General features: G+C 37.6%; 1 long non-coding RNA gene across 1 annotated transcript in view; it reads left to right on the top strand.

Moving 5' to 3' along the window:
• The window catches only part of LOC311427386, a 68,549-nt gene that overhangs the window by 24,364 nt on the left and 25,098 nt on the right, over positions 1 to 19,087 (top strand). The window contains exons 2-3 of the long non-coding RNA XR_014687331.1: positions 11,109 to 11,319; positions 13,196 to 13,297. This is a non-coding gene — a long non-coding RNA (uncharacterized lncRNA). The remainder of the gene's footprint in view (positions 1 to 11,108; positions 11,320 to 13,195; positions 13,298 to 19,087) is intronic.

The following is a 19,087-nucleotide window of genomic DNA, read 5'->3' as shown; positions in this document are numbered from 1 at the left end:
ATTATGCTGTACATTCATTTCAGAAAGTGATGGGGATACTAAATATATTTTCTTGCTTATTCTTCTTGGTGTGCAAAGCTGACCACATGTGGCAAAGAAGAAATGTCTCCTAGCTTCTAACTTGAACCTCCCCTGGCACAACTTGAGGCTATTCCCTCTAGTCCTAATGCTAGTTATCTCTGAGAAGAGGCCAACCCCCAGCTCCCCGCACCTTCATTGTAGAGAAAAATAAGGTCTCCCCTGAGCCTCTTCTCCAGACTAAACAACCCCACTTTCCACAGCCACTCCTCATAGGACTTATGTTCCAGGCCCTTCATCAGCTTCGTAGCCCTTCTCTGGACACGTTCCAAGGCCTTGATGTCCTTTTTGTAGTGAGGGGCCCAAAACTGAACACACTACTATTTTGTTCAGCTTGCCACAGCACACAGAGAAGCAGACAACACCTAGAGCAAGCTTTCTGATAACTGATGCTAATCAAGATGAGGATGGCCTTCAACTTCTACATTAAAATAGTTCTGCAGTTGCCTTATGCAATCACATTCAGATCTGACCCAGAAATGTCTGCTTCTAAGGAAGGTATTTTGAAGAACAGATTGGTTCTGACTGCTATTCATTACAGTGATTCTGGCTATAAACATTTAAGTAAGCAGTCTTTACTAGTGCAGAGAAACATATATCTTCTATTGAACATTAAAACCCTTTTTTTTTTTTTTCTTTTTTTTTAGATTTGAGGTATGGCAATAGAGTTTCTAAGTCCTGACTTTCTCGTCTTGCAATCTCCAGTCAATGGAAACACATGAAAAAAAATCATAGCATTTCCTGCAGCCTGTGACTTGTTACTGAATCCAAGCTTTACACTCTAGTGTTTTGCTGTTTCAAACTTGGGAGTGCTCTATCTGGAACAAGTCAGTCTCATGTTCAGCAACGTGGAATTTTTGTACAAGTAGCTGGAAAGCGTCCAGGAGGTTCTGGAGGTGGGTGGGAGCCTGGAATATGACAGTGACAGTTTTAGCAGGTTAGAATATTTCAGTAGAGGTCAGGGTAAAGACAAGAGATAGAAATGCTTGGGGGAGCCCATGTTTGCTCAGGATATTGTTAAGAAACAGTAGGATTTCAGAATGTCTCCCTAGAAGAATGGAGACAAGTGAAAAGGAGTTCCAGAGAACAAGCAGTCTTTGTTAGGGATTTCAGAGAACATTTCAGGCACCTGTAGTTTCATTTGCCTATGCCTCATTTTTTCCCTCAGAGAGACAAAAAGTTGTGAATTATCTAATACATTAATATGAGTGATAACGCAATGAAACTAATGTTGGCATTTAAAAATTTTCCTGAACACTTTTAAAACAGATTTTTCATACTGGTAACGAACATTTAGTTTCTTGCAAGTGAGCCTAGCAACTCCTAGATGTTAGAATCGAGGCTAAAGGAAAAAGAAGCTGTGTGTAAGAATGAACACAACTGAGTAATTTAAAAAATAAATAAATAAAGTTTATAAAAGGCAACTTGCCTGCTAGCAACCAAAATAAGGGTTAATACAACCCAGCAGGTACTCACAGTTATATTTCATTCCTCTCCTAAGTTGCAGGTTTGATCCAACAGCAGATCATGAAGCGAATGAAGGGAGTGCAGATTCCTAGATGTCAGAAATCAGACCCGCAATATAGTTCTGTTTGTTGCTGTTGTTGTTTTGTTTGTTTGTTTTGGTTTGTTTTGTTTTCTGGGAATCCTATTGACAACAGAGAGAGAAAAGGAAATACAAAAAGTAAAATAAGTTCAGCTTTTGTGCTGGCTTACCTGGAGACATTCTCAGATTTTCAGAGAAAAACTGGAGAGTGTCAAACCCTCAGAGGCCATCTATCAATTAATCTCACTGATTATTAAAATTGTCTAAGAATCCAGCCTGAGACCACCTAGATGTGTCAAAAATATTTCACATGCTACAGAAACTATTGTCATTCTAACAGTAACAAATAATAGAGTAATTTTTTTCAATTTATTTAATGGAGCTTTGTCCGCGAACTCTTTGCTTCATTGGTATCTACATTTTAAATGATGTTATGTGTCATTACACTCAAGTAGAATATATGTGTTTTAAAACGGTTAAGAATAGATAGATACATACTTCTATTTTCAAAAAAGGCCCAGAGTTCAGTACTAAATCTTGCCATTCCAGCTTAAGCTAGAAAACTATTATCATGGTTCTGCTGCTCAGGTTAAAAGATCTTGTCATTGTGACAGATTACAGCACTTTTTATATTTCTCCTGGTACACAATCCACATACTGTTTTTTGGTTTGTTTGTTTTGCTGCATCTCATTTGCAGGGTCTCTGCGTTCTAAAGCTTCTGTGAGTCCACTGTTCTATGGAACAAAATTTGCTTAGGATTCTAAAATAAAATACTTCTGCACATTTACATTGTACAGAATGCCCATCTCTTCCCCTTCCTGACCCAAGCACGCCCTGTGGATCACAGGGTCGTTGCCAACCCAGTTGGTCTCTGGTTCAGAAAGCCTTACTTTTATTTTGCTTTTGCCTGACTCGGGGATTTTCCATTTTGCAAAACTATCTCTACAGGGAAACGTGCTTGGCCACGTTCACTAAATCTTCAGCTATCTATTGTCCTAAGGCATTCATGCTAGATAAGGCAATTAGAAATACTAATTTTTATAAGCAGATGCAATAGCCTCATCAGTTCACAGTAGACTTACACAGTGAGGCAGTTCTTAATATCTCTGTTTCACAACATCAAACAGAAACTCCCGAAAGACTTTTTAAGCTGTGACAAATTACTTTAAGCTAAAGGACAAGGCAGAACCATAATCCATCTCTGAGATGACGGAGAGAAGAGCAAGGCACAGACAGCATTTCTAACACCCTTACCTGGAAGTATGGCCACACTTCTTGCCATGCTAGATGGACTTCACCCAAAGTAAAGGAACTTGGTCTCCACCACTGTTGGCACAATGCATCTGCTTAGGCTTGCTACATGCATAGGTCCTGGTGGGATACAAAACACTCTCCTCTGTTCAGAGTGGTATTTTCTTGACAGATTCTCAGTCACATTTGGCAAAGGACAGAGGTAGAATAGCTTTACATTTTTAGTTTCTGTTAGAGCTAGCTAAATTAGAATCAGTCATCTTGTCCTTTAGTTCTCAATCTGTTTCCTCGGGAGCTAAATCCTAGATTTATGACTCTTCTGGTTAAAATGGCTCTCTGTTCTTTTAAGAACATTACGTGGAGCTGTGTATGCAGGCCTGAAAAGTTTTACAATGCTATAAGAAATGGATTGGGAAAGATAGGAATTATTACCTCGTTTCAAGTTACTGCACAGCTTTGGGAAGCAAATATAAATGCATATTACACATTTCTTGATTTAGTATTCACCAAAGATGATGTTGCCTGCCCCTGCAGTTCATATCAGAAACATCCTCAATTACATACTCCACCGTTCCAGCTGCTGCTGTGATATTTCTGACAGTATTTGACCAGAAATAAAATTGTTTTCTCTGTCAGTGTCTGGCCAGAAATAAAATTGAGTGTTAAAGCAGCAAGTAGCATCATCAATGAAACAAACCCCTCTCTCTTTCTGACTCTCCCTCTCTGTCATATGCACAAACAAGCAAATAAATCACTCAGAATAAGCACAGAGGAATGAGTACGCTGCATTACAAGGTTGTAGCATACAGAGAACTCCAGAAAGCTTACTTTCTCTGTTCTTCTTCCAGCAACCAATTTTTAAATATAGAGTTTCCTGCTGTTCTATGGTACACACCCCTCAGTTAGCTCACAGTGAAGTTGGCTGAAACAATGCTCAGACAATTGCTGTACAAGTTCTGCCCATTAGTAGATCACTTGTCAATACAAACTTGGTCGGGACTGCAGTTAGCAAAATCAACCAGTTGGATCTCTTTGAGGAGTTACCATCCCTGCTGATTCCTTCTTGTTGACAGTGGTTGTAGCAAGGAGTAGAGCTGAAGGTTCAGAACTGAACACATTCCAAAGGAAATACCCATTTCCATTATTTCATCCTTCACTCTCTAGCTCAGTGTATCTTCATCAGGAGTAGCAGACTTTTGCCCAGCTCTTGTACCTGCAACAGGCATGGTCCTGGTGGAATTGGAAGAGTCTTTAACAGAGGAAGACCTACTCATATTCCATGTCCACATATTACACTTAGCCTGTCTATATCTGACATAGGATTCTCCACAATATGCACTCTGGTATTCCTTGACTTGGTCAGGTTTTAGGCTGGCAGGATCAGAAATCACGCTTCAGAAGTGGCTGTATGCAAGGAATCTAGAAAGAAGATAATTTGTTTGACCATCCTCAAGGTCCTGTAGACCTTTCCTGTACAACCTTCACATGCTATATTGCTACCCACAGTTGTCATCTCTAAACCTAAAAGCAAAGCTGAACAAAGCAATCCTAAGAGCAAAGGCTACAAAAGATACTCTCATTCTATTTTCCCTCAGTATTCCCAGCAAAAGAAAACTGGTCTCAGACCACAATTATCCCACATTCTTCTGTTGTTGCACTGCATTGTCTTTCTCCAGATGTAGCTGTCCCTTATGGCAGAAGGGCTCTCTTTTGACCCCAGGTTATTCATTACTGACTTTGGCGTTCTTCCCAACACAGGGTCCTCATTGATTTAGACCCCTAACAACTGTAAGCTACACTCTTTCAGTTAGACCACAAAATGACATGTTTCTCAAGATACCTTTTCAGGCACACTTGCCCACACTGAATTATATCTCCTAGCCCCCCTGAATCCAGATGTGATCATGAAAACACTTGAGCAATGCAACTTTATATTCTACATTGTAATGGAACTCAGACTTAAGCTTCAATCAAGCAATAATTTTCTTTTGTCTGCACTGTTGAATCTAGCTGTTTGTTAATGGGATGTTTGTTAATAGGATGTTTGTTAATGTCCAAACAGAAGTGGTGGTTTGAGGTAATGTATCAAAGAAACAGTTATGGGGTGAGGAAAAGTCCAGTTTTCGTACGTACTCACATATTAAAACAGGACATGAACCTAAGCCAATCTATAAAAGCATAACACTCTAAAAAGAGATTTATTACAGTATTTGGCTACAGCTTCACTTCTTCATCCTTCATAAGCCCCTCTATGCAATATACTGCCAATGAATTAATATTTGTGTTAATACCTAAGTGAGTCATAAATATAAATTTCAGTGAGAGATAATTTCACTTTAGTTTTATAGCAACCTGAAGAAAAGAGCTAAGATTCCCATTGCTTACAATGTTGTCCTCAGCCTTAAATACAGATACAATTTTTTGAAGTGAAGTTAATAGAAATCAAGTCCCATTTTAAATTGTTTTCTTTCTTTTGGATGAAAGCAACAATATATGAAAGCCATTGTAGCAAACACACAAAATATCAATATGGAAATGTGAAAAATCTGGTATAAATTCCAGAAATTTTAAAACGATAGGTTGTTTCAATAATCTGAAATTAATCATTATTTTATGTCCTGTATAGATCCAACATAAGAAATAAATTATTTTATATTTTGAGTTCAGTCCTGCAGTCTTTGGTAATCAAAAAAATATGTATTAAAGTGAATAAATACAATTACTCTGAAGAAAATAGTTGCATGGGCAAGACGTGATTCATCCAATTACACACGCTCTGAGAAAAAAAGTAAACAAAATAATTGATAATACACAACAAAAAAGATTATTGCAGTTACAAGCTTGAAGGCCAAATGTTCTTTTCAACAGTATTGCAAAAAGTACCTTGATCTATTATGAACTTCCACCTTAAAAGGAAACTAGAGGTCATTATCTGACTCAGCAGAAAGTATTGTCATGCTGCGGTGAGCAGTCAGCAAAAATGTTGCTGTTGTTTTTAAAGTTCCTATGAAATTTCAAATTTTTATTTCTTTTTTCAGATTTCTTCAGTTTTAATTATGTAGAAAGAGATTATCAAATGATCATCGAAATTCTGTAACACAAAAGTAATTTGTACTGCTCTTCATTTAAAACAGAAAAAAAAGGCCGACAAAATCTCTGTTTAGTAGCATAACTCTGTTCCTAAACAGGAAGACTGATGGCTGGTTGTCCCATTACTAAATATTCGGATCTGCAGTGATATTGGCAGAAAAAACAAAATTATTGAAGTGAGTTTTTTGTTTGTTTGTTTGTTTTTCTGATGGTTGTTTTTGTGGTTATTTTGTTGTGGTTTTTTTGTTTTTTTTTTTTTTTCCAGTCATATTTTTCCATGAGAATCTCCTCTTCCACCTCAGACAGTTAAAATATAAATATCCCTGACATTTTGTATTGCAGTCATCCTTACAACCATTGCAATTTCCCATCAAGACCCAAAGAAAATCATCAGGGAATCATCAGCTAAACTGTAGCATATCCAGATGATTTTCCCCCCACTTTTATAATTCCACCTGAAATTGTGATAGGCAATGCAGATTCTGAAGTACACCATTATTTGCAATAATATCATCACATCCTGACATAGTTTCCAAATGTGAGGCCCATTTAGTTGTGAGAATGAAATCAAAGCATAATTTCCTGAAAGAAATTTTGCCTATGATTCCATTTTTGAATCTCTATGCATATAGAACTGTTGGAAGTGAACTTCAAAGACCAAGTCTTTGAAGTTCAGCCTGACCAACTCAGAACTAACCAAAAGTTAAAGCATATTGATGAGGACACTGGCCAAATGCCCCTTGAACACTGACAGGCATGGGGCATCAACCACCTCTCTAGGAAGACTGTTCCAGTGTTTGACCACTCTCATGGTAAATAAAGTGTTCCTAATGTCCAGTCTGAACCTCCCTCCCCTGATGCAGTTCCCACATACCCTGCAATCAGTTCCCAGGGAGCAGAGACCAGCACTTCCCTCTCCATATCCCCTCCTCAGAAAGTTGCAGCGAGCAATGAGGCTGCCTCTGAGTCTCCTTTTCTCCAGACTGGACAACCCAAGTGTCTTCAGCCTCTCCTCACAGGACATGCCTTCCAGGACTGTTACCAGCTCTGTTGCTATTCTCTGGATGCTTTCAAAGATCTTGTCATCCTTATTATGTTATGGAGACTAGAGCTGCACACAATATTCAAGATGAGGCCGCACCAGCACCAAATACACTGTGACGATCTCCTTTTCTGACTGGCTGGCTATGCTGTGGTTAATACACTCCAAAATGCAGTTTGTCCCCCTTGTGTGCCAGGGCACGCTGCTGGCTCACATGCTGTCAACCTGCAGGTCCCTTTCATCTATTTTTCCTACTATTTTATAATACAACTGTTCTGCTGACTTATCATAGAGTGATACAATGACCTGGTTGGAAAGGACTTTAAAAATAATCTTGTTCTAACCTCCTTTTCCTCCAGACCAGGTTGCCCAAAGCCGCATCCAACCTGACATTGAATACCTCCAGGGTTGGGGTATTCACAGCCCTCGGCAACCTGTGCCAGTGCCTCACCACCCTCTGAGTAAAGAATTTAATCCTAATATCTAATATAAACCTCCCCATTTTTAGTTTAAAATTGTCCCCAGTGGTCCTATCTCTATCTGCCCATGTAAAAAGTAACTCTCCATCTTTTTTATAAGTCCCCTTTAAGTACTGAAAAGCTGCAATGAGGTCTTCCTGGAGCTTTCTCTTCTCCAGCCAGCTCTCTTAACCTGTCTTCTTAGGAGAGGTGCTGCAGCCTTCTGATCATATTTAGGGCCCGTTCACTACAATCTTTAGAGCTCCACTGTTAAGCCAGTTCATTACCCATTATAGCATGGACCTATTTATCTCACAGTCAGACAATTTGTCCAAATTGTTGGTCATTGCCATTCAAATAGAAGAAAAAGAATCAGCTGACTGTTCAGGTTACTTGAATTAATAGGTTGGTGTTATGTTTTATTCCATGTTAATTTGTCCTGCTTCAGACAGTGCTTGAAGAGTTGATACTTTTCTTTTTAAAGATACAGTATTGGTGAATAGGGAGTATCTGGATGGGGACTCAAAACATTTTCTTATATCTTTGAGGAAGAACTCCCAGTCTGTTTGAAACTGGCCCTTTTTGCTGTAAACTAAACCCTTAACCTTTCAACATATATTTGCCAACAGCATGCCATCTGTCTTCTATAAGAAACTGTCAGTAGCTTCCTTGCATTTGCTAACTTCAGTTTTTGAGAGGTCAGAAGAATTTTACAAACAAAAGCATGTAGCTTTCAGTGCTTTTATGAAAGTTAGAATGAATGTTTTCTTCAGGAAAGAAAAAAAAAATCTCCACAAGTTCTTCCAGAAAAAAAAAAAAAACACAAGAAGAGCACTTTCAGATGGAGTGTGTAGGAAAACCCTTTGTACAGTCTGTGAATTATGAGATTGTCTGAGGATTCAGCAGGACAGCATTCTTCAGGAAGCAGAAACTGTGGGCTTGATTCTCCTTATGTAGCAGAAGTATTGTGAATTTGTTCTCATATATCTTGTCTGAATGTCTTAAAAACATGATGTAGGGGTGGGACACATCCCTACTTGGTGAATTTGACTGGCAGTGCACACAGGTCTTCTGAATTGGGCTGGCCTGAACAGGATAGTGGAGGACCAGATGTATATATGATAAATAGAAAGGTAGCGTAGCCTTCAGTGTTTAACTTCTTATTTCTTCTGGTCAAAGATAATAGCAGAGCACTTCCTATCCTACCATATCTGAGTCTGGTTGCATCTTGGAGAGGTGCTGATGCTTATATTGTCAACTATTGCAGCGGTTCTAAAGGTAGCTGTCAAGAGCTGATAGCAAAATTTGTCACCTTTCTCTTTTCCCTTTCCCTTTCCCTTTTTGAAATCTTTTTCAAGTCAGATTTTTTCTGTCTTGTTGATACTGAGACTAGAATCTTTCTATTTATTCAACAACAATTTAGACTTATGGCCTCTTTTCATTTAGCTTGAATTTAGCAAGCAACATGGTATGTATTTTAACAACTTTTCTTGACCTCTTTAATTCTGCACATTATATTACAAATAATTCTCTGACTATTCTTAAAAGACAAACAAATGAAAAAATACACCACAGAACAAAACAGAAACAACAATAAAATCTCTAGCCCCTAAAAGCATATCACATTTTTGTAAGTAGATCTACAATATAATTTATAGACCTCACCTCAAAAATCAATAGTATAGAAGAAGAGTTTTGCAACAGACATTTAGTTCAATTTGCCTCTATTACTTTATATCAGTTTTAAAGAATCAGGACACTAGAAATAGAAAAGTTAGCTACATACGATAACTCTGTATTTCCTGTTCATGGATGGGAGGAACTGGGAAGCTAGAAACAGGACCCAACTAACAAAAGGAAAGGTGATTCTAACAATCACTAAAGAACTCTGTTAAATGAGCCATGTTTTATGCTGTTTCAATGAGAACTCAGTTACTTCTTAGCACATAAGACTGTTCTTGTGATGTTCATTTTTGCTCAAATCTAATGCTGTAGGAATTCCAGAGTAATTAATTTTTGACTTTGTAGCCCGAAAACAGGGATTCTTTTAAGATTTATCATTTAAGCACTAGTAGAGGAATGTATAGTAAGAAAAATCTGAGGAAACTCTTCCATGAAGTACAGAGATTGAACAAATTATTATTGATTGTTTTTATTTATTTATTTATTTATTTATTTATTTTTGTCTATGATTCATATTCTAGGGAAACAGAATCATTTTGTCCGTCATTAATACTATTACCATTCTTTCTTAGAAGCCTAACTGATACTAACTGATAGTACTGTAGCACTGAGATTCTCAGAAGTCTGTGTTGGCAGCAAATAGTACACAGTCTAAATGTGGTCAGTGGTACTGCAGTGGTACTGCACTAACAGGCATCACAGTGCTTAGTCAATTTGTGTGGAATGATGTACATTTGTTTTAGGAAATGGCTTCCTCTAAAATCAACAGCAGAAAAGAATGTTCAGAATTATGCTTATTCTTAATAGGTTTTCTTCCATGCTTTACATCGGGGAAACTGACTGCAGTTAAGAATAGTCTGTGCTTCCTCTTTACCTGTTGCAAGAGACTTATTCGGTTATAGATTTAAAAACTAAGCCAAAAAAAACCAAACAAACTGCAGAACCACTGACATTGCATTACCCTGGAATAGCACTGGGGGAACTGGGGTCTGTCCTAACACCTTAGTTGTAGGTATATTTAAATCTGTATATATCAACCTTGATAACTTTTTATTCTGCCCTTGTTTTCAAATAATTTCAGTGCTCCATTTGCAAGCACATTATGTGCCTTGCATGCAAAAACACACTGAGATATGAATTCAAGTTTCATTTCCTGAGGCTGAGAATGCAAAGAAAAAACAGATACAAAACTACATAGAAGAACAGTAAAATTTTCTTTTTACCTTTAAATGTTTTTATATCGATGTTCTCCTCACATTGGTTGTGAGGGCAGTGTCCTTTGGATTCTGTATTTTCCTACAAAATATGACTTAGATATTTGCCTTCCTAACCCCCTAAGTGCTGAGCTGCTAGTGCAAGCCATGGGCTGCAGTAGGCTTTTCAAATTAGAAAGTGCAGAAGCCAGCCTGGTAAAGAATGTCCAGGTACTAAAGGTTGACATGATTTATTTATTTATTTATTTAGTTAGTTCAAATAATTAACATATTCAGGATTAATGCTCATCATTCCATCTTAAAAATATCAAGACAGGAAATGACAATTTGATCTCTCAACTTTATGTTAGCTATTTACTGTGAACCTTGAACATGGAATAGAACAAAAAGTGTCATAGAAATATTCAGTGTAACTACTGAATATGTCTGAAAGGCACTGCAGTAGTTGTTATTCATAATAACATTAGTTTAAACAAGCTTTAGTTTGAATAAAGCTTTTAAAATTTAACCAAAAATGTTTCTTGCTGTTTCAATGCCAATGTTAGACCATTGGCATTCATTTTTTGAATGTATTTATTTAATTTCTCAAAAAGTATCTTAGTATTCATAGATTCCATCCTTTTCCTGTATTCCACACCTGAATCCAAGGCAAGAAAAATGATACTTATGCAATTAATTACTTTTGAAATGTTAGAAGGGGTTCTGGTTTGTCATAGTATATAAACTTGTGCTTGTTTTTGTATAGATTCCCAGATACTTCTACACTTTTTATTCTTGGCTTATTTCTATAAACCTGAAAAATGGATGTGGGAACCATCATGCTCGATCAGACTGGTTCTCCACTGAAACCATGACAGTGTCCCATCTGTAATCAACACTACCTGGATCGGAATAGCATACAGAAAACTTCCAGAATATTGCTGATTGAGTGTGTACACATCTTCTTGACTATTAAGGTATGACTGGACCTTAAAACTTTTGAAGTGTTAACATTATTAGTCTCTGCTTTATGTCCAAAACAGTATTTCAAAGACTGTCTATAAAGCACTGCTTCTTACTCCAGCTTTTCCAAAGTAATAGTCATTACTGGTAGTCAGAATTAGCGAAGAAATCAAGATGGTATTCAATTTACTGTGTTTTGCATAGACTTAAGAAATCACTATGTACCAGGTATGGGTGCTCTAAGGAGCAGTAAAACGTTCTATACCCTGCTGTCAGACGGGTGAGCTGTAAAAGTTTCTGATTACACGTTTTTTCCTGATCGTGGTTAACGACACAAAGCAAAGTGCTTTAGGTAATTTATACAGATTTTTTTGCTAAGCATGTTTGCTTAGCAAGTTTTGCTAAGGTTTTAGTAAGTTAGCTTGGGATACAAACTTCCAAGGAAGCACACAAGATTTTGAGCAGAATTTATGTGGTTAGTACATATCTGAATGGGACCTGTCGAATAGCTCTGACATCCATGTATGTGGTGTGGCTTGGTATATATATGTCTGCAGGACAAAACAGCCTGTCCAGCAGCACTGAAGCTGACATTTCTGATCATGTTGAAATGGCATGTCAGTTCTTGTTAGCTCAGAAATTAATTCATGTATTTCCAAGGAATTAAGTTAAAAATCAAAGGCAGATTGTTTGTTTCTTCAGGTATAAGGATCCACCCAATATCTCCAAAACCAGATATAGATAATACAGATGCTTATTTTGTCATCTGCTGGTTCTTATTTTGCTTATGAGCAATAAATAATAGTTATTTTTCTGTATATTTTATTTGGAATAATTGTCAGAAGTTGTATGAAGAAAACACTTGCCACTTTTACTTTGTCTATAATATACATTTAATCAGGATAAAATTCTGCAATATTTTATTTCTAGTCACTTTGTTAATGATAAATATCAAGGTGCCCTGCTAGTGAATTAAACATTGATTTCACTCTTTTTTTATGTACTAACTACAAGTACTTCTTCAATATTTTAAAAAGATTATTACTTTGGAAACTTAGTAATGCACTTCCTTAACAGAAAAGGGATCAGCAATTCCATAACATCAAATATGTAGTAGGAAACCTATATTCCATCCTGGCTGAAATGATAATTTATGCAGTGTTTCAACTGTATCAATAGGCCTTAAAGGACAGAAAAGGAAGGAGAGAGGGAGGGAAAAGGAGCAACCAAAGCTTATTCCAAACATCAAACAATAATTGCAGCTGAAGACAAGCACCTGAATTTCTGCCACAAAGGCAGAACAGCTTTGCCAGGAGCATTGCAATGGCTATTTGGCATTTAAGCTGTCGGCCCTGCAGCATATAATCACAGGGTGTATTTAAGTTCTCCAGCAATTGCAAGTCTACTAAAAATGTAGTATTCTGACATCTATCAAGCTGAAGGAATGACAGGTAAAAAATACTTATGAATATAAATTACGTTCTTCCTGACGGTGCTTTTTGTAATAAAAAATGATTGAGCTTGCATTTGAGTGAGGTTTTTTCATTCTTCTTCATTGAAATCCTTGAACTCACTTGGTAACAATAACAGTGTAATTGTTTTTATGAAGCTATTTTGAGTATTTAGCTTCATAACAACTACCTGTGCACTCACTAGGCAAGGAGAAATTCACTGCTACTGTACAAGAGTCTCTTTGCCTTTGAAAAGTGCATGCCATTTTTCTCAACACGTCAAACAGTTTCAGGGATGGTGGTGGCAAATTTGGCTATCTATCTGAGCTATCTTTCTTTCCTGTTCCTTTGGAAACTGCCTGTGCTAATAGTAATAACATCAGCTTCTTTCACGTGATGACATTCCCAGAAGAAATATCTTTTATGCACTGCCTTCCAGGTCACAGAAAAAAAGTCACTGAATAGCCTGTGGGGCAAAACCAAAGAAGTGGAATGAAATAGCCATGTGGTTGTGACATAGTGTAGAAACCCCATGTCATTGGTAAGTAGCAGTTAAACCTCAGTTTACCTCTATCGTTGTGGTCTTCTTGTTGAAAGCTCATCTTCAGGAGCTAAGAGATTAAGGTCCCCATTCAGCACAGCATTGACACATAAGCTTAATGTTACTTCTACTGAATAAATAATATTGTTCATGTCATACAAGAGCTTTCAAGCTGAGAATCTCAAGTAGGCAGTGCTATACAGGCAGAATGTTGAAGAACGGAATAAAGAGCATAGTTTTAAGCTACTGAATCAGTAACGTCCATCCCACTGTAGGCTGAAACATGAATATTCCCTTTCTTGTGGAAATGCCTTTGAAATATATTTTCCTCTGCTTCATCTTAATCATGTGACAGAGAAAAGTCTGAAGTTCAGACCTTAAAAAGATCCTTTATTTCAATACCTACAAACTTATTGGACAAAACAAAGTTGTGCTGCAAGTCAAACTCCAAGTTGGAGCCATGTGGAAACAGCTGAACAAGGACATTGGAATCAGCCTAAACTCAGTAACGTATTTATTCTCTTAGACTGAATATATATTTTCAGGTTAGAAATTCAGAGACATTTCTTCTCAGAAAGAGTAATCAGTCATTGGAATGGTTGCCCAGGGAAGTGGTGGCATCAACGTCCCTGGGGGTGTCTAAGGAAAGGTTGAACATGGTGCACTGGGACATGGTTTAGTAGGTGACATTGGTGGTAGGGAGATGGTTGGATCAGATGATCTTAGAGGTTTTTGGTTTGGATGCTCACCTGAACACGAGATAGCAATGTGCCCAGGTGGCCAAGAAGGTCAACAGCATCCTGGCTTGTACCAGGAATAGTGTAGCCAGCAGGGCCAGGGAGGTAATCATCCCCTTGTATTCTGCTCTGCTGAGGCTGCACCTTGAGTACTGTGTTCAGTTTTGGGCCCCTCACTACAAGAAGGAGATTGAGGCCCTGGAACATGTCCAGAGAAGGGCTCTGAAGCTGGTGAAGGGCCTGGAACACAAGTCCGATGAGGAGTGGCTGATGGAAGTGGGGTTGTTTAGTCTGTAGAAGAGGAGGCTCAGGGGAGACCTTATTGCACTCTACAACTACCTGAAAGGAAGGAGTGGGGAGCAGAGGATCAGCCTCTTCTCACAGATAACTAGCATTAGGACTAGAGGGAATGGCCTCAAGTTGCACCAGGGGAGGTTCAAGTTAGAAGCTAGGAGACATTTCTTCTCAGAAAGAGTAGTCAGGGATTGGAATGGGTTGCCCAGGGAAGTTGTGAAATCACTGTCCCTGAGGGCGTTTAAGGAAAGCTTGGACGTGGCTTAGGGACATGGTTTAGTGGGTAATATTGGTGGTAGTGGGATGGTTGGACCAGATGATCTTGGAGGTCTTTTCCAACCTCGATGATTCTATGATTTTGTGGTTCTATAAATAACGACCCAAAAATGAATGCTTTGTGTCTGAATTGTTCACCCAACTTAAAATCACAAAAGCTCTTCACCCTGCCTGCAAACCTGATTCAACATTGCAGCCATTTAACTGAGCTTACAAGCAAATGTACAACTAAAATAGTATCTCCATATTAAACTACTGCTGCAAGCATTATGAGAGTATCTGCATCAAGCCATGCCAAAATGATGATTCAAGATCATCCAATGTAACACTTTTGTGTAACAGTAAGCAGATAGGAAAAATGCCCAGCCTCAATGACACACTTCAAGATTTGTGTAAGCAAGAGAGGAGCACTTGAAGGCTCAGAGGATCTGGGGATTAAGTATAGTGTGAAAATAAGAAGATACATCTTGTGTTCCAAAGTGCATAGAAAGTTGAGCTTGAGAGCAGTCACAGGTACCTAGACCAAGACTGAATTCAGGTTCTGGGCTTGACTAGGGTAGGAGAAGTGTTAATTCAGTGTAACAGCTAGAAAATCTCTCCAAGTGAGGCTGAAATGGAGACATAAAAGGAATTTAAAACTACTTCTCAGATTAAAAAAAAACAAAAAAAACGGAAGGAAGGAAGGAAGGAAGGAAGGAAGGAAGGAAGGAAGGAAGGAGAAAGGGAGAGAAAGTGAAAAAAGAGAGAAAGAGAAAGAGAGAAAGAGAGAAAGAGAAAGAGAGAAAGAGAGAAAGAGAAAGAGAGAAAGAGAGAAAGAAAGAGAGAAAGAGAGAAAGAGAGAAAGAGAGAAAAAAAAGAAAGAAAGAAAGAAAGAAAGAAAGAAAGAAAGAAAGAGAGAAAGAAAGAAAGAGAGAAAGAAAGAAAGAGAGAAAGAAAGAAAGAAAAGAAAGAAAGAAAGAAAGAAAGAAAGAAAGAAAGAAAGAAAGAAAGAAAGAAAGAAAGAAAGAAAGAAAGAAAGAAAGAAAGAAAGAAGGAAAGGAAAGAAAGGAAGAAAGGAAGAAAGGAAGAAAATAAGAAAGAGAGAAAAAGAAGGGAGGAAAGAAAGAAGGAAATAAAAAAGTAGATAAAGAAATCAAATGCAGGGCAAGAGGCCACATACAATCACATAGGGGGATATTCCTGTGGGGGAAGGAGGAAAGCAAAGCAGTCCCACATGAAGAGGTGTCCTGAAATTAGTCTTCAAGCAAAAATTTGTGGTGACTGCTGATCTGAGATGGTTTATTCCTCCTCTCTAGCTGTTCATTTTATAAATCTCAGCTGGGCCCATTTGGTATTTATCCTTTCTCTAGGGAGAGAAGGGAAAAAACAGTGTACAGGCTTCCCAGTCTTTGAAAGCCCAAAATAATAGCTGTTACACTTCACATTGGCTGACCTCTGCAAGTGAGGACATGCCTCCAACTGGCTCAACTATTTTCTCAGTGGAGATGTCACTGTGTTGCACATACTTGTTACTGGAGGAAACTTCATGCACATCTTAATAATCAAAACTCCAGTGAAATCAGCTTTCATTTTCATGAGAAGATTCCTTACAAACTGCACCTGGCAAATGAAGATTTGTTGTGAATCCATTAAGTTTAGATTGTGTGACACTGCTAAACCTAAGAAATAGTATTACTTCACAAACTAAACATATATTTTATTCTTGTAATGCACCAAAAGATGATGCCCCGAGACTGTTCTTCAAATAACTCTGCAAGCACTATAAAGTGATTACTTCAAGATATGAAAGCACAAGAAAGACTGTTCCTTATAGTATGTCTTACAGACTTTAAAATAAGATTTTAACTGGTTTAGCTATTCTTTGTGAACTTCAGAATTGTGACAATGAATGTGGCTAAAAACGAATATGGACTTTTTCATTGTGATAATTTGGAACCACTGGCTACGTGAGACCTCATCAATCCTCGACAGCACATCAGCCACTATAGTAGAGGCTGGGATCAAGCTAAAAAAGAGAGGGAAAAATGCATGATGAAAATGAAATTAGCTTCAAAAGAGTTCTTCTTACTCCAGAATGCTCTACTGTCAGTGCCATTTTAAGGAAAAAAGAATAAAAATTAAAGGAGTTTAAAGCTTGTTCTTCTGTGCATGAAGCCAATGATCTTAGTGTTTATGTTAGCAGCTTTACCAGAAAGCAAAGCTCTGAGATCTTGTGGAGCCCTAAACTTGTGGATGGATTTCAAAGGGAGGGTGATGGAAGATAAATACACAACATTGCTGTAGTAGTAGGTCTCAATCTACACAAATTTAAAAGGGGCTTGGAAGCTTTGTTAACATTTGTGTATGGTATACCTGAACTCTAGATAAAAACACTGGGAGCCTCATGAACCTGGAGTTGTGGGGTGTCAGTCTTCTAGAGTTACTGGTCAGAAGAATAAGTCTAGTTTGCAGCTGCCATATGGTCACCTCATACCTTTCCAAGTCCTGATAGCAGCTCATGTGAGATTCAAATTTATTTTTGTTCAAGACTCTGCATTGCAATTGAGATTTTAGAGGCTGTAAATGAAAGAATTCAGCACCAATCAAGCAAAGCAGAAGTTGAAAGGATGTGTTTTGGTTCTTTTGGAAACACCAGTTGAACATCTTGTGGGAAAACTATGCTTATATGATCATGCTTGTCCAGGTATTGTGCATCTTGGAAAAATAAATTCAACGTTGTGCAGGGAATACTGAAACAGGGCAGAAAACTAAGCAGTCATTCCCTACACTGAGCCATTTCATCAACTTTCTGCTACTGTTATTGATAATGTGACTAAAAGCAGAGAGAAGGGAATCTGAGTACCCTTTCTACAGGAAAACGTACAGTGCAGTGTAATGGGGAAGGAAATCTCTGCAAACCCTGTTAGAGGGTTCTTATTAGTCATTCCAAGGGGGGGAGGAGGCAAGATTTGCCTTCCTGCAAGGAGACTCAACAAATTCTTATGGATATCAGCTGTAGACTGACATTAGAGTGATCCCAGAGTGATTAGAGTGATCGATGGATACCATAGAGGTATCTAGCAAGCATTTATACTAAAGATCGTCCATGGGAAGAAGCCTCAGAAATAATCAAACACATAATTCTGTTATGAAAGAAGTCCCCCAATAGCAACGAACAATAACAAAATACTACACGTGTCAGAAATTTCAGAAGTTGTTGAATTGCTATATGTTTAATTGAGAAGACAATAAATATTTTAATTTGTTATTATTTGTTTTTAATGAAATGAATGCTATTACCAACATGAGTAAATTAAAATAGCTGCACTGAAAGGATTTCCTGGTATTTTTTATCCTGTCTCGATGCCTACCTGGGCAACCTTCTCTAGGGAATCTGCTTTGGCAGGGGGTTAGACATGATGATCTCTTGAGGTCCCTTCTGACCCCTACAGTTCTGTGATTCTGTCACAGTCAACTTCATTTCACAGACATGAAGTCCAGAAGTTGCTTCAATTATTTTAAGGGAAACAGGTAAATGAAAATTGTGTTTGTTGTAATTAATGAAATGATAACCAGAATCAGTGCAGGTACTCTGATGAACTTACTTACACAAAAGGGTAATATAAACAAAGAGTGAACACAGGAAGGAAAAATTGTCTTAAGTAATCAAACGGCTGACAGGAAGGAACTTACATTAAATAATGAAACATAGAGATCTATGAAGAAAGAAAAAAAAGAAAGAGAGAGGAGTTTTGAAGGAAGAACAATCAAAGTAGAGTATGTTAGGCAGTTAACAGAATCAATCTTTGGAAATATTCAAGATGTCTGGCTTTCAAAAGAAGACACTGAAATTAAATAAATAATTTAGGAGGACATTTAAAAAACTAGCATAGCTAAATTAATAATGGAGATTATTTAAAAAAGGAAAAACAGACAAAGACATTTGCAAAGCAAGAAGTGGGAAAAACAAAAAAGATTCAAAACATTATTACTGTAACCTGGTATTGAAAAGAAATCAAACTGATTGTGTTTTACAGCATTGTAATCTGAAAAAGCACACTCAGCAAATAAATGTAAAAGATATACAGACCACAAACTACTAGTGATAGCTGAAGCATACTAAACAAATATGAGCTGTGTTACACAGAGAACTATTTTTCAAGATTCAAAATCATATTTGATTTGGTGGCACACCAATTAAAGTGTAGTTTTCAAACTTCCTCCTCTGAAAGAATGTATCTGAGATTTGATCAAGCATTTCTGTGGGGAATATTAACTATAGAAGAGAATGGTAATGACAGAGTTGATATTCTGCATCAGACTGATGGTATGTGTAACTGAGAACTCTCTGGCTGTCGAAGACATTCAGTTCAAGAATAATACAACTAAAACAAGTAATGAGTAATATTTCCTCTGTATGGATTCAGTATGGGTTCATGTGGTGGCATAATGGTGCTTCTGTTTTATTCTTCATTTCTTTCCATTTCTTTTCTAACCATGTTTC

This window comes from Aythya ferina, assembly GCF_964211825.1.
Source record: "Aythya ferina genome assembly, chromosome: Z".
In the NCBI taxonomy this organism is placed as follows: Eukaryota; Metazoa; Chordata; class Aves; order Anseriformes; family Anatidae; genus Aythya; species Aythya ferina.
The sequence above is the reverse complement of the archived record's forward strand: the minus strand, read 5'-3'. Positions and strand labels throughout refer to the sequence as shown.